Source organism: Hypanus sabinus, chromosome 5 (genome assembly GCF_030144855.1).
Source record: "Hypanus sabinus isolate sHypSab1 chromosome 5, sHypSab1.hap1, whole genome shotgun sequence".
Classification (NCBI taxonomy): Eukaryota; Metazoa; Chordata; class Chondrichthyes; order Myliobatiformes; family Dasyatidae; genus Hypanus; species Hypanus sabinus.
In genome coordinates, this window is record NC_082710.1 from 78,752,115 (window position 1) to 78,777,454 (window position 25,340).

Below are 25,340 nucleotides of genomic sequence, written 5' to 3' on the forward strand. Positions count from 1 at the left end.
GTTACGGCATAATATGCTCCAGTCCTCTGCCCCGACCTGCCCGAAAAACGGGCAGAGACAGAAGCGGGACAGAGTCAGAGTGGCAGACAGAGCCGAGAGCGGCCTCTTATCTTCCAGCTCCGTCTTCACTTTACTACACCCGCCAATTTCCAACGGTTTATCCAAAACACAGAGCTCTGGAAAGAAAGAAAAACTCCCTCACACACCACATACATACTCAAATATCTCTCGGAATTTACTGGCGTTCAGACTTCATCCGATCAGAATACAGTATTTTTGGTGCAGGATGAAAATCAAATCACCCGCCAATTTCAGAGCACCCAGCAACGGTGCTTGATTACATTTTTTTTATTATTTACCATTGATTATATCACAGATTATACAATGTCAGTTTCATTTAATTCCCTCAGTTAAGATTTAAATGCATAATTACGGAATCCTTTCACTAAACGGGTGAACTGATTTCTGTCCGAGATGGACAGGATGATTAAGATCGATCTAAATGCATTCAGGATTTACGGTAAACACCGACTGGAAAGGCAGAATCGCAGCTATACTTCAAGCGGAACCGATTAATCTATTTCAAATGTAACTTAGCTGACTGTATCGATAAAAATAATTAAAAGTCTGTGCATACAGCTCCGTCTGTGAGGCGGTGGGTGGCTCTTAGAAGAGCCTTTGTTTTGTGCTCGGGAGGAAGCGGGAGTTTTTCAGCCGCCGAAACCATAGAGAGTGCGGCCCTGGCGTTTCAGAGCGGACACCACATCCAAGGCAGTGACTGTCTTGCGCTTGGCGTGTTCAGTGTAGGTGACCACATCCCGGATCACATTCTCCAGGAAAACCTTCAGCACCCCACGGGTCTCCTCTTAGATCAGACCCGAGATCCGCTTCACGCTGCCACGGCGAGCCAGACGGCGGATGGCCAGTTTGGTGATGCCCTGGATGTTATCACGGAGCACTTTACGGTGCCACTTGGCTCCACCTTTGCCCAGTTCTTTGCCTCCTCTCCCTCTGCTTCACTCAGGTTGCTGCTCAGTGACAAACTGACTGCTGCTGTCTCCTTTTATACATAGCTGCCCAAGAAATGTGCAGAGACAGAGGCGGGGAGGGGCGCAGTCAGAGTGACAGACAGAACTGATGCAGGAGACGGGTCTTCAGATTTATGGTTCAATGGGCTCCCTTCCAGGCAGGTAGGAGACCGGGACAAACAACTCTATTTGCATCTGAACCGGAGGGGAACCAATACCTTCGCCAGGAGGTTTGATGGTGTCACTTGCCTGAGTTTGACCTACAGTAGCAGTTGGGAGAATTTGTTACAGAGAAAGGCTGAACAAGTTAGGTTTTTATTCTTTGAAGCATAGAAGGTTGAGGGGGACTTGATAGAGGTACTTAAAATTATGAGGGGGATAGATAGAGTTGACGTGGATAGGCTTTTTCCACTGAGGATACGGGAGATTCAAACAAGAGGACATGACTTGAGAGTTAAGGGGCAAAAGTTTTGGGGTAACATGAGGGGAATTTCTTTATTTAGACAGTGGTAGCTGTGTGGAACGACTTCCAGTAGAAGTGGTAGAGGCAGGTTCGATATTGTTATTTAAAGTAAAATTGGATAGGTATATGGACAGGAAAGGAATGGAGGGTTATGTGCTGAGTGCAGGTAGGTGGGACTAGGTGAGAGCAAGCATTCGGCACGTCTAGAAGGGCCGAGATGGCCTGTTTCTGTGCTGTAATTGTTATATGGTATGTCTGACAAGACAGTCTGAAAAGAAAGAGAGCCAATGACAGGCTAATAAACATGGTGGGACTGATGGGCTGAAATGAATCCTGACAAAGGGTCTCAGCTTGAAAAATCGACAGTGTTTCTTATAGATGCTGCCTGGCCTGCTATGTTCCACCAGCATTTTTTCCTCGTGTGGGCTGAAATGAGTTTATTTCAACATTAGGAGTATTATGTTGTCTGTCAGGCAGGCCTGGCAGATCAACATTCTTGGGTTTCATTGTTTTACATGTGAGTAGGGTGGGGGTCGGCAACCCGCGGCTCCGGAGCCACATGCGACTCTTTTACCTCAGTGCTGCGGCTCCCTGTTGCTTTGGGAAATAATTGGTCAGTATTTAATTAAAATGTATTTTATGTTAGTTTGTTAGTTTTTGAAATGTAATTCTAAATTTGAAGATTATGGTGATCTTGTACAATCTAAATAAGACGTTGCAGCGACCCATTTCCTGGCACATTGGAACCGGCTCACAATTAACCAGTGTTCAGGCTAAGGGAGATAGCCTATGGGGGTTTGTGAGTACGTGTCTTTTGCAGCATCCGCGCCCATGGGGGCCAGGTTGAGGGAGGCTTAAAAGCAAGGCTGTTTAGTTCGAATAAAGTTATTCGACTGCAGTTTACTGAATGCGTGAGCACACCGCTACAACGTGTTTTTATCGCTATTAATATACATCACCACTGCCAATACCTGACACCCATCAGTGCGTGATTTCTTTAATTTTTCGATCCAAGGTAGGCCAACTATGGAGAATTCTAAAAAAAGAAAAGTGACTGAAGAAAACAGAACGTTTAATGATACGTGGACAGATTCATTTGTTTTCACTGTTGACGAGACTGGTTTACCGGTATGCTTAATATGCAATGAGAAACTAGCAAACAACAAAAAGTCAAATGTTGCAAGGCATTTCCAAAATAAACACGCAGCCTTTGCTCAAAAATATCCGGATGGAGATGAGAGAAAAAAAGCCGTTTCGGAACTGATGCGGAAGGTTGATCTGAGCAAAAATCATTTCAAGCAATGGATGAAGTCTGGAAAACCAACAACATACGCTAGTTATATTGCCGCTCAGGAAATAGTCAGGCACGGGAAGCAGTTTACAGATGGTGAATATATAAAAGAATCTTTCATTAAGATTTCAGAACATCTATTCACGGACTTTAAAAACAAGAGTGAAATTGTGCAGAAAATCAGGGATATGCCCCTCTCTGCAAAGACTGTCAAAGACAGAACCATAAAAATGGCAGAAGACATCACAAGACAGCAAATTAAAGACATCAATTCAGCTGTGGCCTACTCGATTGCCTGTGACGAGTCTAAAGACAAAGGTGATATTGAACAAATAGCGCTGTTCTGCCGATATGTAAACTCTGCCGGGCCACAGGAAGAACTGATTGAGTTGATACCTCTAAAAGACCAAACACGGGGGGAGGACATCTGTGAGGCTGTCTTGAATTGTTTAAGAGCCAAAGGAATAAAGTCTACCCACCTGGTGTCAGTAGCTACTGATGGGGCACCGAACATGACGGGAACGCACAAGGGAATTGTGGCTTTACTGCAGAAGTCGCTGGACAGAAAGCTACTGATTTTTCACTGCATCTTGCACCAAGAGGCACTGTGCACTCAAACATTTCCTCCAGAATGCACAGAAGTAGTGGATGTTGTCATTCAGATTGTCAATAAAATAATGGCAAAAAGTTTAAATCACCGCCAATTCCGTTAGTTACTGGACGAGCTGGAAAGCGCATATTCTGATCTCCTGCTGCACAACAAAGTCCGGTGGCTGTCCAGAGGGGAGGTGCTGAAACGCTTTGTCGCGTGTCTGGAAGAAGTGAAAACTTTCCTGGGCAGCAAAGGGCTGCAAAAGCTACACTTCATGGTAGACATGACAGCGCACCTGAACACGCTGAACACAGCTCTTCAGGGGAAAGGACGTACAGCCCTACACATATTGGAGGATGTTTTGGCATTCGAGTGCAAGTTGACAGTGCTTGCCAGAGATTGACAGAAAGGCACTCTGTCTCACTTCCCCAATTTGAGAGAGTTCAAACAAGGTCACGACATGATAAATTCGGAGTATTTACATTCTGCAATCATCGCAATGCAAACATCGTTTGGGAAACGCTTCTGTGAGTTCAGAGAGGAAAAAAACACATTATCCTTCCCGGTCACTCCCCTAAGCATCGATTCATCTCTACTGAATACGACTGCATTGGCAGGTGTGAGTAAACCTGATCATGAGATGGAACTGGCCGACATACCCGACAAAGACATATGGGTGTCCAAGTTTAGATGTTTGACAGCAGACCTTGAAGATGTTGCCCGTCAGAAGGCCGTTCTTGCTCAGAATCACAAATGGAGTGATACTGAAAACCTCCTAAAACCAGACAAACTTGTGTTCAAAACATGGAATGCTATCCCCGACATTTATGTAAACATTAAAAAGTATGCGCTTGGAGTCCTGTCGATCTTTGGATCCACATATGTATGTGAGCAGGTGTTCTCCAACATGAACTTTATTAAAAACAAACATCGCGCACGCCTCACAGATGACAGCTTGTGATCCTGTGTAAAGATGAAGGTGACGTCATACAGCCCTGATGTGCAGACGCTGTGCGCTGAGGTCCAGGAGCAGAAATCCAATTAACCAAGTATGATAAATATTTTAATTGCCTATTGTTTATTCATATTTTTTCATTGTTCATTGAAATAGTCCTTTTATTTTTCAGGTTGACAGCTGGCTGACGTTATTTTTGGTTTGCTGCTGTCGGAAAATTTAAGTTCAGCGTTTTTCATAAATACAAGAAGGACTCAAATAGACATTGAGTATTTTACTTAAAAGTAACCTTCAACCCAACGTCTTTTTTTTGGAGTTCAAAATGTTTTTGTTGCATGCAGAAATGTAATTTCGTTTTCTCTGCAGGAGTTCATCAATTTCATAAATGCAACACATTATAGTTTGTTTATACATAGCATAAAGGCAAAAAAAACGTTGTATGCAGTGTTATTTCAGTGTCAAATGGGTTTTGCGGCTCCCAGTGTTTTCGGGTCCAAGTGGCTCTTTCAGTGGTAAAGGTTGCTGACCCCTGGAGTAGGGGTAGGCAGGGTTTAACAGGAACAGATGTTACCACATTGGGAATGTCACAACAAACTGGAGGGCTCACTTACAGAGGATATTTGCAGTTACACTCATGGGATTAACGTATTGGCCCCCAGTAACCAGTGGGGGACTTTATCTTCCCTAGAATTGATTGGAACTTGCTTAATACTTAGATGCACAAGATTTCTTCAGTGAATCTGGAGTATTTGAAACAAAGCCCAACCAAAGGAGAGAACAGACAGGAGGAATTAGTTTTGGGAAATAAGCCAGGCCTGCTGACAGCTAAGAGTCAGTGAATATTTTGGGATCTTATTTTTTTTTCTTAGTTATGAGTAAGAATAAAATTAGATCTTCTATGAAGGTACTGAATTGCAGGAGGACAAGTTAGGATGGAGGAAGACGGGCATTGACTGGGAGCAGCCACTGTCAGACAAGTCCACGCCTGACATGTGTGAATCGTTTAAAGACCAGCAGATCTGAATTCAATATTGAGGTACAGAATGTATGCACATTTGGAAAGGCATGGCTTGCTTAGGAACAACCAACATGGTTTTGTGTGGGCAGATCACACTTGACAAATTGATAGAGATTTTGGAGGTGGTGATACAGATTATAAGATATAGGAGTACAATTAGGCCATTTGGCACATCAAGTGTGCTCTGTCACTTCATCTTGGCTGATACATTTTTGGGGCTGAATCTCCTGCCTTCTCCCTGTATCCCTTCATACACTGACCAATCATGAATCTATCAACTTCTGCCTTAAATATACCTAAAGTCTTGGCCTCCACAGCTGCCGCCTGTGGCAATGAATTCCACAGATTCACCACTCTCTTGAAAGAAATTCCTCCTCAACTCCATTCTAAAAGGATGCCCCTCCATTCCGAGGCAGTGTCCTCTGGTCTTAGATACTCTCATCCTCTCCACATCGAATTTATCAAGGCCTTTCACCACTCGATAGGTTTCAATTAGTCATTCCTCATTGTTCTAAATTCGAGGGAATAAAGGCCCAGAGCCATCAAACGCTCTTCATGTAATCCTGGAATCATTTTTGAGAATCTGGTTTGAAACCCATCCAGTTTCAACTCATCCTTGCCAAGATAAAAGGCCCAAAACTGCTCCCAATACTCCAAGTGAGACCTCACCAGTACTTTATAAAGTCTCAGCAATACATCCTTGCTTTTATATTCTAGTCCTCTTAAAATGAATGCTAACATCACATTTGCCTTCCTCACCACAGACTCAACCTGCAAATTAACCTTTAGAAAATCCTGCACAATGACTCCCAAATCCCTTGCACCTCAATTTTTTTGTATCTTCTCCCCATTTAGAAAATAGTCAACCCTAATATTTCTTCAAAGTGCATGACCATACACTTCCGAATTCTGTATTCCATCTGCCACTTTGCCCATTCTCTTCATCTGTCTGTCCTTCCCTATTTCCTGAAAAATACCTGTGTCTCCACCTGTCTCTTCACATCATCTGCAAATTTTGCAACAAATCCATCAATTCAATCATCCAAATCATCAACATACGAGGAGTGATTGATAAGTTTGTGGCCCAAGGTAGAAGGAGATGAGTTATACAGCTCTCTTTACACGCACATGCTGGTCAACTCTTTGATTGATTATGCAGAAAGTTTGAAGTTAATAACTGAACAGTTAATAACTCATCAGGAATGATTGATAGGTGCGTGGCCTAAGGTAGAAGGAGATGTGTTACTAACTTCAAACTTTCTGCCTAATCACTCAAGAGTTGACCAGCATGTGCATGTAATGAGGGCTATATAACTCATCTCCTACCTTAGGCCACAAACATATCATTCACCCCTCATATAATGTAAAAAGAATCAGTCCTAACATCTCGGTGCTTTATAAAAGCAAGACTGTGGACATGATCTATGTAGACCTTAATAAGGCATTTGATAAAGACCCGTGGGATTCAATATAAATTGCAATTTCAGTTCAGAAATGGATTCCTCACAGAAAGCTAAGTAGGGCTGGAAGTCCGTGAGCAGTAGTGATGCAGAAGGATTGATGCTGGAAATTATGTTGTTTGTGATATATCCCAATGTTTAGATGAAAATGTTGCTGGGTGTTTTACAAGTTTACATGTGACAGCAAGATTGGTGGAATTCTGGGCAGTGTAAATATTGATCATTGCACACAGTGGGATATAGATCACAAACAGATATGCAGAGAAGTTGCAGAAGGAATTTAATCAGGGAGGGAATGTGGTATTGCACTTTCCGAGGTCAAATGAAAGAAGAAAGTATAATGTTAATGATTAACCCCTTACAGCTTTGGTGTAAAGAGTGATCATGGGATCCAGACACATAGTTCACTGAACGTGGCTACACAACAGGATAACGTGTACAGAATGCTGTACACTCATCAGGGTGTTGAGTATAAGAGTAAGAGAGTCATGTACTAAGACAGGCACACAAACGTACATGGAATGGACATGAGCAAGTAGGTGTATTCAACTCCTTCAAGTCAGTATTTAGTTGATGCACCATTGGCAGCAATCAGCTTTGCACATCTGGACACTGCAATTTTTCCCCATTCTTCCTTACAAAGTGGCTCAAGATCTGTCAGAATGCATGCAGTTTGTGAGTGAACAGCTCTTTTCAAATCCAGCCACAGATTGAGGTCTGGACTCTGACTTGGCCACTCCAGGACATTAACTTTGTTGTTTTAAGGCATTCCTGTGCAGCTTTGGTTTTAAGCTCACCATCATTGCTGGAAAACAAACCTTCTCATAAGTCTCAGTTCTCTTGCGCACTGCATTAGGTTTCCCTCCAGGATTTTGCTGTATTTTGCTGCGTTTATTTTATCTGCCACCTTCACAGGCCTTCCAGGGCCTGCTGCAATGAAACATCCCCACAGCAAGATGCAGCCGCCACCATGCTCCACGGTAGTGATGGTGTGTTTTTGATGATGTGGTGTTTGGCTTACGGCAAACTTAGTCTTTAGTCTGATTGTCAAAAAAGTTCAATTTCGGTTTCAGACCATAGAACCTTCTTCCAGTTGACTTCAGAGTCCCTCTTGTCTTCTGACAAACTTCAGGTGAGATTTCATCAGAGTTTTTTTTCAATATTGGCTTTCTCTTTGCCACTCTCCCATAAAGTTGTGACAGGTGAAGCATTTGGGCTCTCTCTAGTTCTTTTCTTGCACAGCTGCTCAATTTTTGAGGATGCCCTGCTCGTGGTAGATTTACAGCTGTGCCATATTCTTTCCATTTCTGAATGATTAATCTGGACTCCAAGGGTATTCAGTGACTTGGAAACTTACTTGTAACCATCTCCTGACTTGTGCTTTTCCATAAGCCTTTTGCAGAGCTGCTTGGGGTGTTCTTTTGTCTTTATGGTGTAGTTTTTGCCAGGATAGTGACTACAAACAGTAGTGTAATTTTATTACAATCAATTGAAACACATTGACAGCACATGGTGATCTCCATTTAATAAGAACAATACAGCACAGTACAGGCCATTCGGCCCACAATGTTATGCCAACCCTTAAACCCTGCCCCCCATATAACCCTCCACTTTAAATTCCTCCATATACCTGTCTGGTATTCTCTTAAATTTCACCTGTGTATCTGCCTCCACCACTGAATCTATCTGTGTGGCAACTTCCAGAGATCAGTGAACATGTACCCCCAGATCCCTCTGCTCCTCCACACTCCCAAGTAATGTAACTCCTAAAACTAATTGCCTGAACCAGTGATGATTTGGTGTGTCATATTTAAGGGGGTGAATACTTATTCAGACAATTATTTTGTGTTTTATATCTGTAATTAGTTTACAGCACTTTGCAGAGATCCATTTTCACTTGACAGAAGAGCCTTTTTCTGTTGATCAATAAAAAAAGCAAAATTCAATCCACTGTGATTCAATATTGTAAAACAATAAAACATGAAAACTTCCAAGGGGCATGAATAATTTTCATATGCACATCAGGTAGGGACAGTGATGGTGAAAGGGTGAGGGAAAGAAGACATGTGGAGGAGTGGTCTCAAGATCCTCAGGTGTTTCTCCCATTAGGATAATGCACAAAAGCAGAAATATCAAAGAGAGATGAGAATGGAACTGTGATTGATATGATTGGGGTACCACTGCATCGAGCACCTTTGCTCTGTGAGCTGCAACAACCACGATCTGCTGGTGACAACTAATTCCAATTGAGTTTCCCATGCACATACCAACATATCGATCACTTACAGCTGTCTTAACCATTGATCGGGTGGTAATGGGACAAGCTCCTACTTCCCATTAAATGCTGCCAATGGAGTTCTGCCTCAAATTGCCTCTGTCAACCAGATCCAGCTCTGGACTTTTACATATGGTTTAGCTATTAAGCCCAACAGAACTGTTTCTAATGACAGGGGAAGGTGCATATCTCTTTACTAGTGTCATATAGCCAACCACTATGGGCAGATCGGTTCGTCAGCCATGCTTGGCAGCTCATCCAGTGGAAGTAAAACTGATCTGAAACCTGGGCTCTGGTGTTCACCCTCAATCTGTGCTCTGGAGATCTCCCACATTGTGATCACTTCTTCAGGGATCCTTCAGCACAAGATCTCTCTTTAATCCCACCTCACTACACAGATTACATCTGAAATGGCCTGTTCCTGAGTAAGACACTGCTGTAAGAAACTATCATAAGAAACTGTCGTAAGAAACTGTCTCTGACCACTCCACAAATTCCTCTTCCACTGTACCAGTTTGACTAGTTTAATCAATACATAGACTGAAGCAAACGTGTACACAGTGCTGGAGGAACTGTGCAAACAGTCGACATTTCGGGCTGAGATCCTTCAACACGATGAGAAAGAAAGGGACAAAAGCCAGAACAAGGTGGTGGGGGAGTGGGAGAGGACTGGGTGGGGGAGGGGGAGGAGGACGTGAGTGGGGGGGGGGACATGTGGTTTGTGGAGGGATGATGATGTGAGGAGCTGGGTGACAGGCAGAAAAGGCAGAGATGAAGAGAAAGGAATCAAATAGGAGAGACGCTGGATCATGGGATGACACGAATGAAGTGGAGAACCAGACGGATATGATGGGCGTGTCATGAGGGTGCATGAGGAGGTGAAGGGGTTAAATGGCATCAGAATGGGGGACAAGAAGTGGGGAAGAAACAGGGTAGTGATATCCAGAATTTGGAGAAATCAATGTTCATGCCATCAAGATTGGAGGCCACACAGTCAGAGTATGATGTGTTGCTCATCTAACCTGTGCTTGGCCTCATTGTAGCAGGAGAGGAGGCCATGTACAGACATGTTGGTGATGGCCCTCCACTGGTCAGGATCAACCATGGATATCGCTGTCAATGTCAATATGCAAGTCAGGGTAGAATGAAACGTAAAACAAGCAGTTGCCCATGCAGGAGCTCCTGCTCTCCACACAGTTGATGAATCCAGAGCAAAGGCAGAAACCGATGGAGTCAGGCACCAACGATGTCACAGGATTAACAGTCTGCATTGAACATAGGACCGACACTGAATTAGTGTTCACAATGGGGACACAGCAAACATCCCACAGATATCTGATGGTGGCATTTTAACATTGTGCAATAATGTGTAATGATTGCCATCAAGAGGCAGAAACTAATGGGACTAAAAGCAAACATTACTAGGTCCCAACGACCTGCACTAAAGTCTGGAGAGAAAGTAGAGAGATTGAAATCTGTCAAAACTCACTGTGTTACAGAAAACTCCCAGTGGAGTTGAAAACTATTGTTGAAGAAGCGTGGAAGATAAAGCAGGTAACTGTAGTCCAGTTAACTTCACTTCAGGTACTGGAGTCTATAACATATGAAAAAATAGCAAGTCATTTAGAAAAGTTTAATATCACTGAACTAAGTCAACAGGGTTTACAGTCAGATTCATACAGCACAGAAATAAGCCCTTCAGCTCAAATAGTCCACGCTGACCAAAGTTCCCATCTGAGCTTGTGGTCTGTACCCCATCACCACCACATTATGAACAAGGCTATCCTCCTCCTTGTCCCATTTCCCTCCATTTGGCCAATATCCTTAAAAACCTTTCCTTTCCATCTACCTGTCCAAGTACCTTTTTAATGTACCTGACTCAGCCACTCCCCCTGACTGCTCATTCCATTTACTGACCAGCCTGTAAAGGTTGCCCTTCAGGTTCCTATTAAATCTTGTCTTAAACCAATGTCCTCCAGTTCTTGATTCCCCAACCCTGCAAAGATTGTTATCTTTGACCCAACCCAGGCCTCTAATAATTTTATACACCTCTGCAATATCATCACATTCTCCAACATCCCAGGGAAAATTGCCCAAAACGCGTACCACAAATCAGTGCTTCTGAGGCTGTAAAGGGTTAATTTGTTCTGCTGACATGTAAAAAAAATAGACTTCAAGCTAAGCTCTGCTGGCTTGTGCACCTGCAGAACGGGATGTGGTAAAACTGTCTAAAAAATGTGGAACTACGAGAGATTATCTCATCATGCACATTGTCTATGGTTGATGACCTTTGGCCTATTAAGGCAACCGAAGGGTCTTTGTCTTAAAATACCACTGTTGCTAGGCATATGACTGTGGGGGTACCTAGAAAATTGTTTCCTGCTACGTGACAGAAGGGTATAAAAAAAGACTCTGTATCTGTGTGCGGAGAGAGAGACCACTGTTAAGGACCCTGTGTGTGCCCGAGAAGTGTTCTCTCTCTAGTAGGGAGCTACTAATAAAAATGCTGTTGCTTTACCTTCCGTAGTACTGTGTGTTTTTGCACCTTGATAATAATTATAAGGAACGTTTGACACTTCCAAGATCCAGTAACATCCCCATATATCTCCTCTGCACTCTTTCCAGCTCAATGGAGTCTGTAATACAGCAAGGACTCTAAAACTGAACACTATTTGCAAAATGCAGCCAAACCAACTAGTCATACAACTGCACCATTTCATCCCAGCTTCTATATTTGGCACCCTGACTGAAGGCTAGTGTTCCAAAAGCCTCTTCACCACCTTGTCCATCTGGAACCAGGTTTTTGTCCCTGTAACCTGGCTTATTGAATGTTAAGTCACGTTTGACAAACATACCAGAGATTTGAGACTTTACAGGAGAAGTTAGAGAAGTGGTGTTTTTGGATTTTCAGGGGCCATTTACCAATGTGCCACATGTAAGACTGGTGCCCAAGACCAGAACTCAGTACTGGGAAGGAAGTGTGTTAATTCTGACTGAAAACCAGTTATCATACTGAGACAGAATAACAGGTCTGATACAGAGTGGGATGACATAACTAGAGGAGTGTCCCAGCAGCCAGTTCCAGATCACCAATGATTTATTATTGATTTTAATGACCCGGAGGAGGGAGGAATCCATGGTTGTCAATGATAGGGAATGTGGTGGGGGGGGGGCATGTTGTGATTGATCTCCAACAAGTAAGAAGAAGCTGGTGAGTAGAGTACTTGGTAAATGGAGTTTAAGGTGGTAAAATGTGATGGCATGTAGAGTGGCAGGAGGATTCAAAAGTCAGATTATTTATGTGGAGATAAATTGTAAATGAGAGAAATAGAGAGGGGTCGTGGTGTTGACCCGTACAACAAAATAGAGACAGTTGCAATGAGTGGTTTATATATGACCAAGGTTCAGAGGTGAATGGTCCATTGACATTTATTGCTGGGATGTTGGTGCAGAGAAACAGAGAAGTGTTGTTTCTGTGTCGCACAAGTGCACAATGATGGATTTTGGTAAGTTCAAGCTGGCCAGGACATGCCCAGTGAACGGCAGGGCCCTGAGGAGAGTTGATGAAAAGAGAAACCTGGGGCACAGGTACGTAATTCCTTGAAAGTGCCAACACAGGTAGACAAGGTGGTGAAGAAGGTGCATGACATGCTTGCCTTCATCGGCAAAGGCTCTGAGAGGAGTTGGGACATCACACTACAGTTGTACAAATCAATAATTAAAGCACACTGGCAGTGCTCTGTGCAGTTCTGGTCACCACACAGAGGAAGGATGTGATTAAGATGGAAAGGCACAGAAACGATTCACAGGAATGTTACCTGGACTGGAGGCCTGAGTTACAAGGAAAGATCAGCCCGACTGGGACTGTTTTCCCTGGAGTGAAGGAGGCTGACGCGAGAAATGGCAGGTTTATAAAACTAAGAGAGGTGCAGAGAAGTTAGACAGTCAGAATCACTTTCTCTGGGTAGAAATATCAAATACGAGAAGGTGCAGCTTTAAAATGCCAGGGTGAGAATTTAAAGGAGGACATTAGAGCAGGGTGAGGGCCGGGTATAGGCTGCCATGGGGAGTGGTGGAAACAGATATGATAATAACATTTAACAGGGTTGTAGATAAACCCATGAATATTCAGAGGATTGAAGCAGATGAAGAGATTGCACATGAAGAAGCAGGCTGAAGAGATTTAGTTTCATTTGGCATCGTGTTCAGCACAGACATCATGGGAAGAAGGGCCTGTTCCTGTGCTGAACTGTTCTGTGTTTTCGGTGAGCCTCAGTGACAAAAGGGAGTCTTTAGCCAGGGGTTGGTGGGGGGAAATCACAGACAGGTTCATCTGTGGCAAGGAGAGAGACTGCAGGATAGTGCATTACTTCCCTGGTACCAGGGCCAAGGATGTAACTGAACAAGTACAGGCCATTTTGAAAGGGTAGGGTGAGCAGCCAGAGGTCGTGGTCCATACTGGCTCTAACAAAAGAGACAGTCATGCAAAGAGAACTTAGGGAGCTGGGCAAAATGTTAAGTAGAAACTCTGTGGTGGGGGTGGGGAGGAATCCCAGTGCCAGCTGCTAGCGAGGGAAGAAATAAAAAGGTGGTACAGTTGTACATGTGGCTAACAAGCTGGTGCAGGATGGAGGGTTTTAGTGACTTGGATCATTGGGCTCTCTTTCAGGACAGGTGATGTGAAGACAAAGAGGTCTGTAAGTGGCATTGACAGACGTGGATTACCACAGAAAGTAAGTCCAAATGGATAAATTACAGTGTCTCAGTAGCATTACAAGTGCACAGATATACAAATATCAGAAGAGAAGCAAAAGAAAGAATAACAAGTAAGTTACCTCCAACAGTCTAACATGAGGGGTGGGGTGTGTCATCACTTCCCCGGCTATTGGTTGACTCATTAGAGAGCCTAATGGCCCAGTGTCAGAATGAATTCATACAGCACTCTTTGGAGCAGCACACTTGTCTTACATGCTCCTATGTTCAGCAAAGGTGGCATACAGAGGGTGAGAAATATTGTCCAGAATTGGCAGGATTTTCTGTATGGTCCTTTGTTCTCCCACAGTCTCCAGTGTGTCCAGTATGACTCCTAAAACAGAGCCAGCCTTTCTAATCAGTTTACTGTCAGATGGCATCATCCGTGTTGATGCCAATTGGCCCAGTACACCAGTGCATAGTTAGGCCAAGTTAATGAGCACCATGGCACTGAGGGGCTGAAGTGTGATTGTATCAGTGCAGGGTGTGGAACAGTTAAGGCAGATGGGCTGATGTAAAAATAACAGAGTAGCTTTGGTAGAGTGACTGGCACTCCCTTACTACCTGAGACTTGGATGGGATTAAGTGTGTTCAGGAAGGTTTCCTGAAACAGTATGTGGTCCACCAGGGAGGGGGACATTCTTGACTTCACCTTGGGAAATATGGGACTCACCAGAGTGGTGGCGGGAACAACCAGTGTTCAAAGACGAATTAGACAGGTCCTTCAGGGGAAATGACCTGCAGAGCTGTGGGAACAGAGTAGGGAATGGGACTGCGGAAACGTTGTAACAGGAGTTGGTATTAAGTTGATGGGTCAAATAGCTTAGACCATCACAGAATGATTCTCTTCACATTATAGTCTGAAAAAAATCATTCTGGTCACCAATGAATCTCCTAAGCTCCAGGGTGGACAAGATCAATTGTGTAATAAGGACACACTTCTGTAAAAAAAAACACTGACCCTGTATTTCAAGCACGCTGAGCTGCCAGAGCACAGTATCAGCCAGTGAGGATACAGACCAGTACAACACCTGGCTCTCTACTACAAAGTTCAAAGCTGAAAGTAAATGTATTATCAAAATATATATATTTCTGTCACCATATGCAACCCTGAGATTAGCTTTCTTGTGGGCATACTGCTGTTTGTTAGAGTAGTTGGGGAAGGTTTAAACTAATTTGGCAGGGGTGTAGGAACCGGCATGAAACAACTCAGGCTAGGACAGATGGTAAAGAAAACAAAGATAGCATGCAGTCACACTGTCAGGAAGGGCAGGCAGATGATAAGACATAACTGCAGCCAGCAGGGTGAGTGTCAGGGCATGAGGGATGCAGAATCAATAAGGGTAGCAAATACAGAACTCAGTGTTATGCAGAAGTACTTTGATAGTTTAGGAGAACGATGACAGATCAGGAGAATGGGCAAGAGAATGACAAATCAAATACAATGTTGGAAAATGCAAGATCAGACACTTTGGGAGTAGAAATAAATGTACAGAATATTTTCTAAAAGGAGAAAAAAATCCAAATATCTGAAATGCAAAAGACCCTATAATATCTGAATCCACCACCGTCACCGGCAGCCCATTCCACATATTCACCACTCACTGCGTAAAAAACTTACCCCTGATATCTCCTCTGTACCTACTTACAAGCACCTTAAAACTGTGTCCTCTCATGCCAACCATTTCAGCCCTGGGAAAAAGCCTCTAACTATCTGTACAATCAATGCTTCTCATCATCTTATATGCCTTTGCATCATCACCAAATTTACTAACTCATCCCTCCACTTCTTCATCCAAGTCACTTATAAAAATCACAAGTAGGGGTCTCAGAACAAATCCCTGAGGCACACCACTGGTTACCAACCTCCATGCACAATATGACGTGTCTACAACCACTTTATACCTTCTCTGGGCAAGCCAGTTCTGAATCCACAAAGCAATGTCCCCTTGGATCCCATGCCTCCTTACTTTCTCAATAAGCCTTGCATGGGGTATCTTGTTAAATGCCTTGCTGAAATCCATATACACTACATCTGCAGTGTTACCATCAATGTGTTTAGTCACATCCTCAAAAAATTCAATCAGGCTCATAAGGCCTTTGAATATCATGCTGACTATACCTAATCATATTATGCCTCTCCAAATGTTCATAAATCCTGCCTCTCAGGATCTTCACTATCAAACTTACCAACCACTGCAGTAAGACTCAGTGGTCTACAATTTCCTGGGTTATCTCTACTCCCTTTCTTGAACAATGGAACAACCTCCACAACCCTCCAATCCTTCAGAACCTCTCCTATCCCCATTGATGATGCAAAGATCATCGCCAGAGGCTCAGCAATCATCTCCTTCACCACCCACAGTAGCCTGTGGTACATTTCATCTGGTCCCGGTGACTTATCCAACTTGATGCTTTCCAGAAGCTACTGTACATCCTCTTTCTTAGTACAGGTCCACCACCCTTATCTGAAATCCTTGGGGCCAGTTGCATTTCAGAATTCAGAACTTTTCAGATTTCAGAATCCCTCCTTATTGGTTCCGGGACCCTTGTGGATACCAAAGAACACGTATGCTCAAGTTCCTTATTTGACCTGTCTCAGTGTGGGTGGACTTTAGGACCCGGCGAAGCTCCAGAGCTGCGCACATCCTCACATATACTTTAAATCATCTCTAGATTATTTATAATACCTAATACAGTGTAAATGCTATGTAAATAATTGTTATACTGTATTATTTAGGGAATAATAACAGGAAAAAAATTATTTCCAACAAAAACATTCAATAAAACATAAAAATATACAGCTTCAAACAAACTGAATCAAAGACATGGTAAATGACTTATTGGAATAAATGTAGAATGTTACTATCACTATTAAACTTCAGTAACTGGTCTTTCTGTTTCTTTGAATCATATACAGTGGTAGTTCCGACACCACAGTCTTCAGTAAGAAGCTGCATGGACATACCATGATCAAGCTTCTGCAATAACTCCACTTTCTGCGTTATTGATAATGATAGATGCTTCCTTCTCTTTTTCTCATTGTTACCCATAGGGGTATCTGCAGCTCTTTTTGACATTTTCACAGTGAAATTAAACACAAAGTCAACAGTGAACACAAAATATCAGCAAACAGCAAATGCAAATGTAACCAGTACGAGCGCTGAGCCACTACTGATGTCTGGCTGCCTCTGCTGGTGCTGCCACGTCACACCTGAGTGACATCAGCTTTTGGTGAAAAAAACCTCAGTTTTCGGAGCTTTTTTGATTTCAGAATTTCGGATAAGGTATTGTGGACCTGATATCTACATGTACAAGCCTTTCAGTCCACTGTAATTCATCCTTACAATTGCCGAGATGCTTTTCCATAGTGAATCCTAAAGCAAAGCACTCATTAAGTACCTCAGCTTTCTCCTCTGGTTCCATACACACTTTTCCACTGTCACACTTGATTAGTTCCCTCCATGACAACCCTATTACACTTACCCAGAATCTGTCTCCCTATCCGCTCCTTGATGTCCCTGTTACTATTGGGTGGTCTATAAAAAACACCCAGTAGATTTATTGACCCCTTCCTGTTCCTAACTTCCACCCACAGAGACTCTGTAGACAATCCCACCATGTCTTCCTCCTTTTCTGCAGCTGTGACACTATCTCCGATCAACACTGCCACGCCCCCTCCTCTTTAGCCTCCCTTCCTGTCCTTTCACAAAAATGATCCTGGCAATAAAAGGGTTAATCTATGAGCATGTTTGATGACTCTTGCCTATACTGAAAATAACTCAGAAAGGGTCCCCATAACAATAGAAAATCATGTTTTGAATCAGAAATCGAATAATGAATCTTCTCCAGATCAAGGCACAACATGACTTCAGATAGCCACTGAACATGCGTGTGCGGGGCAGCCTCCTTCCACTTGAGCAAGATCACCCTCCTAGCCATAAGAGACATAAAGGCCAATTCCCGCAAATTAGATTGCTTCAGTTTTGGAATACTATCCTCAGCAATTCCAAACATGGCAGTCAAGGGATTGGGTTTAAAATTAACAATTGAAGAGTACAGAAAACTTTTGAAATTCATCTATTCAAAATTTTACAAGGCTCGGACATGCCCAAAACATATGAATTAGTGTGGCCATTCCATTAGTACATCCATCACAGTAGGGAAATATCTACGTAGAAATGAGAGAGCTTGCCTTTAGACATATGAACTCTGTATACCACTCAGGATTGTAATAAAGAATGATGAGCACACAATGATGAAGAATTAATCAATTTTAAAATAGTCTTCCAGTTCTCTTCAGATATGACAATCTGTAAATCCTTTTCCCAGTCTCCTTTAATTTTATCTGAAGAGGTCTTTCTCAGTTCCAACAGCAGACCATAAATGTGAGATATTGAACCATTGTCGAAGGGTTTCAGATTAAAAATTGTATCTATTATCTTCTTAACTGGGCTTGTAGGAAATGTATGTAGTTGGTATCTTTAAAAATCCCTAATCTGTAAATATCAAATGAAGTGAGTATTGGAAATGTTAAATTTAATTGAAAGTTCACAAAAGAAGAAAAATCCCCTCCATCAAACAAATCCTGAAATCGTTTAATAACCAATCTATCCCATTCTTTAAAAGATTGGTCCATTAAAGACGGTTTAAAAAAAAACACAATTAGAAAGGATGGGACTCGAGGGAGAATCTCAATAAACCAAAATGTTTTCTAAACTGTAACCAAATCCTCAAAGTATGTTTGACCACCACATTGTCAGTTAGTTTATTTAAAGATAAAGCAAGGATTCAAGTAAAGAAATAATGGAAAATTTCATAACAGAATTGACTTCCAAAAAAACCCATATAGGGTAGTGGTCACCAACCTTTTTAAGCCCAAGATTCCCTACCTTTGTCTTAGTGAAAGGTGAGATTAACCCCAGATGCCCACGCATGTGCACCGGGGCAGAAAAGACCGGAAGTAAAACCCTGCAACACAGAAGTAGAAATAATGTATAAACACCAAGGGTACCAACCCTTTTTTGCACCTCGGACCTGTTTAATATTGACAATATTTTTGCGAACTGGCTGACCGGAATACACCGATACTCAAAGCAGGTTCCTTATGTCCAGTCTATTCCGCAATTTAGTTTTCGCGGCTCTCGGCACTTAGCTTCTGTCCCACTTGCTCACGTTTTTTCCGCTGAAAAATCTCAAAGCATTTGTCTTTAAGTGCAGGGTGCTTGGACTCAAGGTGCCGAAGCAGTTCCCGGCCCAAACTGCCCGCCAGATGCCTTGGCCAGATGTGGCTGGTCATGAGTGGGGTGAGAGGACAAGGTCAGAGCCGGTGATCCCCGTACTGAGGCCCCGGCGGTCGCAGTCCAGAGAGAGCGACTGACCAAGCAAGGGGTGTGACAGCATGTGCCCACCCCCCTTGTAGGATCTATCGGCCGACCAAAGTTTGCTTCAGTAGATCGCAACGTGGTAGCTGCTCTGATACTTACAAAAAGCTGAGGTCATCTGTGAATATTTTAGCACTAGGTTCCCCCACAAACATTCAGTGTGGTAAACAAGTTTAGAGGTGGCGCCCATCTGTCCGCGCTCCAGGCTATTTGCAATGGCACTTCCTGTCGGACGCCCGAGGCCAACCATTGATCCCTGCCGCAAGGTTATCACCGTGTGTAGGCGACTGATGACAATGCGTGTATTCAAATTCAGCAGTGGGCATGACAGGGAATGAGGAAAGGTGCAGCTGACTCATATTGTTTCCTCGCGGCCCAGTGGTTGGGGACTACTGAAGTACACTGTGTACTGCAGGGGAGCTACACACATGCACACTGAACGTAACTAAAAGCCCGCAAACCAGAAACAATTTCTCAACAGTATTTGTGTATTTATTTTTCATTTTTTTTTCAGGATCTACTGGGAAAGTCTCAAAGATTGACCAGTCAATCGCAATCAACAGGTTGGCAACCACTAATACAGGGCAATTCTCATGGTTAATGTAATATATCCAGAACGTAATATTTTGTATATTAACTGCCCAATAATATAATCTAAAATTGGGTAAGGCAAAGCCTCAATTCTGTTTGGTTTTTTGAAGGTGAACTTTATTTATTCGAGATTTTTTATTCTTCCATACATCGGAAGAAAGAATTTAATCTAAGGAGTCAAAAAAAAAGATTTAGGAATAAAAACAGGCACAGCTTGAAAAAGGGATATAAATTTACGTAAGATATTCATTTTAATAGAATTAATTTGGCCAATCAATGGTAAAGAGAGAGGTGACCAATTAGAAAGTGCTTTTTTTAAACATAATTCAATAAAGTTTAACATTTTTCCTTAAATAAATCTTTATAATTCTTAGTGATTATTACTCCTAAATACATAATTCGTTTTCTTAAAATTTTAAAGGGAAGGTTAATATCAGATAGCATTAAATTGTTTAAAGGAAACTGTTCATTCTTTTGTAAATTTAATTTTTATCCTGAGAACTGACTAAAGGTAGTCAGTAAATGGAACACAAGTGGTAAAGATGTTGTAACATTAGATATAAAAAGCAATAAATCATCAGCATAGAGCGACACTTTATGAATAGTACCTCTCCTTAAGATACCAGTAATCTCTATAGACTCTCAAAAAGCAATTGTTAAGGGTTCTAATGCCAAATCAAAAAGCAGGGGGCTCAAAGGACAACCTTGTCTAGTTCTAGGGTTTAGAATTCCGAAGATTAATCAGAACCTGAGCGGAGGGAAATAAACAAAGTAATTTAATCCAATGAATAAAATTAGGTCCATGATTTAAATTTTCTGAGGATGTAAAAAGTTGATTCCATTCAACTCTGTCAAAGGCCTTCTCCACATCCAAAGATAACACACATTCTGATACTTCCTTAGATGGAGAATGCATAACATTTAACAAACATCGTATATTAAAATGGGAATGTTGATTTTTAATAAAATCAATTTTTAATAAATCCTGTCTGATCATCCAAAACTATAGAAGATATAATATTTTCAAGTCTGTGAGCCAACACTTCAGATAAAATTTTAGTATCATTAGGTCTATACAAAGAACATTCAGTAGGATTCTTATTCTTTTTGAGAATAAGCGAAATGGAAGCTTTGTAAAAAGAGTTGGTAATCTTCCTACCTTGAAGGAATCTGTAAGGGTAGAACATGAATGTGGTATAAGCAAGGACTGGAGTTTAAAAAGATGAGTAAATTTAACAGCTGGGAGAAAGGAGAGAGAAACACGATGTGACAGGTTAAACAGAGAGGGGGAAGAATGAAGCAATGAGTTGGGAAGTTCATTGGTGAAAGAGATACAGGGCTGGAGAAGAGGGAGTCTGATAGGAGAGAGCAGAAGGTCATGGAAGAAAGAAAAGGGGGGAGAATGGGCAGGCAAGGAGATAAGGTGAGAGGGAAAAGGGGATGGGAAATGATGAAGGAGGGGAGAGCATGACTGGAAGATAAAGATTTTGATGTTCATGCAATCAAATTTAAGGCTACCAAGACAGAATACAAGGTGTTGTTCCTCCCACCTGAGTGTGGGATACTTTTAAAGCATATATCTGGGGTCAGATTATTTCTTATACTGCAAACATCATTTAAAAAGCTAACAAAGAGAGAAATGTACTAGCTAATCAGTTAAAACAACTGTATCGTAAATATGCTTCGGTACCTGATCCTGAAACATTGAGACATATTGAAACCAAAACTAAATATAATCTCCTTTTAACGTATCCAATTGAAAGCCAGCTTTTAAAAGAAAGAAGTCAATTTTATATTCACGGAGATAAAACTGGTAAGCTACTGGCTAATCAATTGAAGCCATTTATAGCCAAGCAGCAAATTAAAGAATTACATAAAATTAATGGGGATATGACAACTGATCATTTTGAAATTAATGACACTTTTAGGGAAATTTATTCCAAATTGTTTAGTTCTGACTCACTGATAATATTGCAATGAATAATTTTTTAGGTCAATTAAACATTCCTAATCTTTCAATGGATGACTGTAGGCAATTGGATCAACCCATTTCCCAGGAGGAAATTGCTCAGGTTATTCGAGCATTCTGGGAAATCCCCAGGACTTGATTCTCTGGAGAGTTTTATAAGGCTTTTTCCAAAGGGTCTCAGCCTGAAACGTCGACTGTACTTCTATCCATAAATGCTGCTTGGCCTGCCGAGATCCTCCAGGATTTTGTGTCTGTTGCTTAGATTTCCAGCGTCAGCAGATTTTCTCTTGTTTATTACTTAATGTCAACAGCATTTCATATGAAAACTGTCAAAGTCCCACTCACTTAGAAACATAGATAGGAAACTCGAGGTTCAGCAGATGCTGGGAATAAACTGTAAAATAACACACACAAAGTGCTGCAGGAACTCAGCAGGTCAGGCAGCATCTCAGCAGAGTAATGTTGGAAAAAGAGAGAGAGAGATACCGCTTCTACCTATTCCAATGATTCTGAGTGAGGCACAGAGAGATCTGTATCTACTGACAATTACCTTTATTGTTCAAACTAACAAATACATGAATTCATACACTAAATACCTTGTGTGTACACCTGCTAAGGATCCCTGACTCTCCTGGATAGTCAAAGAATAGCAAAGGTATTAACCGGGCAGAGGAATTTACGCTGGCCAGGCGCTCCTTGTTCCTCGTGGTCCCGATTCACTCTCCACGTGCTTCACGCAGGGTTCTTCTCGCTTGTATCTGCGATGGTTATTCTTTGAAGTTACCGCGACCGGCACACACAAAGCATCCACTTTTATATCCATTGCTTATCAATTCAAATGTTGCATTCCCGTGTCATTGGCCACAGGTCATGTGTTTGGCCTTTAACATCAGGTCATTGGCTCTGGTCCAAGCCAGCATCCATCTATTATCCTTTTCCCATCAAGGGACAGTTGCTGACTCATGGCTCTTTGTTTTCTGTCAGCAATGAGCTTGAATCGTCTCAGGCATTCACAATCCTGCATGTTATAGCCAACCAAAGAACACCTCACAAATAACTCCTTATTTGGAAATTACCTCCAGTCCAGCAGATTACCTGAAGAGTCTTTGTGCCATCTTTAAAACACTAATCAAGTCCAGCATGTCAAGCTCACAAAATGGAGAATCGAGTGTCTTCACAAAATGGCAGCATCTATCCCCCAAGCACAGGGCAAGAACAAAGACTGCTTCCACTGTCCTTGATTCATTTGAATTCACTGATTTGAAGATTGTCATTCTTTCTGGCCAACAGTAATAAACAGTCTAGACATGATCTTGTCCCATAACATTGACTTTATTCCTTTCCATAGATGCTACCTGACCTACTGAGATCCTCCAGCATTTTGCAAACATGAACCTCTTTTCAGTCAATTTTCCAAATGTTACTGAACTATCAATTGTAGCCTCATCCTCTTGGTCTGATTCCTTCCCACTACTCCCCGTAAACTCCAGCCTCCATCATATCCGGAGCCCCAAAGCCCTCATTTGTGCTGACCACTCTTGTTTCTGCTCCATTGAATATTTACCCACCATTCTGCAGTCATACTTTAGATTTCTTTATTGCAACAGTCCAGTTGTGCGAGGCACACCCTTTGAAATCTGTAAAAATGACCCAAAACATTGAATAGAGCAGGGCAGAAAGATTTTAACCACACAAGTCTTCATCCTTGATCCAGAGCCCTGAGGAATGAGGAATATTTGGGACAAAACCTCAGTGAATAATTGCTCTGCAGTTTACAGAAAGTCATGGAGGAAATTCAAGGTGAACAACAGATTGGTGACCAGTTGTAACTTGAACATTATATGGTGAGTGAGTGGTGAACAGCAGGGATGGATTCGAAAGCTCTGGTGTGGAACAGGAACTCCAGCAGGTACCAGGTGACTGAGTGGCCTCTCTATTGTACATTAGCTGTGTGACAGGCAGGAGGTACCTGAGACACAGGATTTGAAATGGAACTGATTTATTTGTCACAGATCCACAGTATTAAACCCCAGTGTATTTTAAGACTAACATCAGAGGAACAAACCCCTTCATGATGAAACAGGTTCACCCCGAAACTGGCATCTCTTCCAAGGCAATGAGCATCATGAACTTGTTTGTGAATGATATCTTCAAGCGCATCGGGGGTGAGGCTTCCCGCCTGGCCCATTACAACAAGCGGTCGACCATCACTTCCCGGAAGATCCAAACTGCCGTGCGCCTGCTGCTGCCCGGGGAGCCGGTCAAACATGCCGTGTCAGAAGGGACTAAAGTTGTGACCAAGTACACCAGCTCTAAGTAAAGCTTCCCAGTGGGATGATCAAAAACATACCGGCTCTTTTAAGAGCCACTCACAATTTCAGTGCAAGAGTTGTACAAAAATTTAGACAAGTTGCGCATATTTTGTGTCTGACTCTTACAAGAGCTAAGGTGAAGTTGGAGTAACCAGTTCATCTTCCTAGTATAATCCCGGTGCTTTATATTCCTCCCAATTCACTGACTGTGGTGAACTACGTGTGCCTGTCTGGACACACCCCCTGCTGACTGCTCCTTTGGCTCCTCCCACAGGCCCCTGTATAAAGGCGATCTGAGGCCTGGTGCTTGGCCCCAGTCTCCAGGACGTAGTATGATGGTCACTCACTCCTGGTTCCTTCTTCCAGTCAATAAAAGCCGATATCTCGCCTTACGTCTCGGGGTGAGTTATTGATGGTGCATCACTGACCTGGAATTGTTATGGCCCGATTCCCCATCAATCCGTCCATCTCGGTATCCACGTCGAGCGGAGAATTGGTGCCGTTGCTGTTTCAGTTGTGGGTTAAGGAGTTTATTAGTTATAGTTAAGTGGTTTCTCAATCTCATTTCCATTACAGGTTGCAAGAAATTAAGAGCACTGAGTTCCCAGACACTCCACTATTAATTACATTTGCAAAAAATGTGCCGGGTTTCAGTAACAGGAATTTGATTTTAAATGTAATTAGATTTTTGACGGAGATACGCCATTTTGCAGCTCATAGGGTAAGTCGCATTCTTAGCGGCTCACTTTTTTATGTACTTTATATCCCACTGACAGATGCCTATTAGCTTTGATGATTCATTACTTATACTGAAGGATTTCCAAATTAATTACAATGGCTGAAAAAAGTCATTCTGGTATTGAACTGAGAGGCGGCAAGACTTTTCCTGAAACGGAGCAAATGGAACAAACCAAGAAGGCGGAGGAACTTGTTACTTTAGCAGGAATATTTTTTTCAATACAAGACATGAAGTCGGAATTTGGGTCGCTTAATACCACGATTGATAAGCTGACAGGCTCAAATGGGAAGCTTGAAAAAGCTATCTCTACGGTTCAAGATTCTCTGAAAAATCTGGATTTCCAGCTTCAAACACTTCAGCAGACTACAACCGGAATTGAGAATGAACATGACCTATTCAAGCACTTTCTCAGCATTCACCTGAATTACATCCTCACCAATTGTACTCTCCCTGCATTATTATACAACTAAAGAAGCCATACTTTGAGAAGCCAGAAAAAAGCGAGTTAATC

The 25,340-nt window shown here is 42.3% G+C and overlaps 1 long non-coding RNA gene across 1 annotated transcript in view; it reads right to left on the reverse strand.

Annotated features, from left to right (window-relative positions):
* Positions 1-8,432: 8,432 nt before the first annotated feature.
* The window catches only part of LOC132393723 (uncharacterized), a 35,292-nt gene continuing 18,384 nt past the window's right edge, over positions 8,433-25,340 (reverse strand). Inside the window, exons 2-3 of the long non-coding RNA XR_009512054.1 lie at positions 10,572-10,676; positions 8,433-10,347 (exon numbers count right to left, since the gene is read on the reverse strand). This is a non-coding gene — a long non-coding RNA (uncharacterized LOC132393723). The remainder of the gene's footprint in view (positions 10,348-10,571; positions 10,677-25,340) is intronic.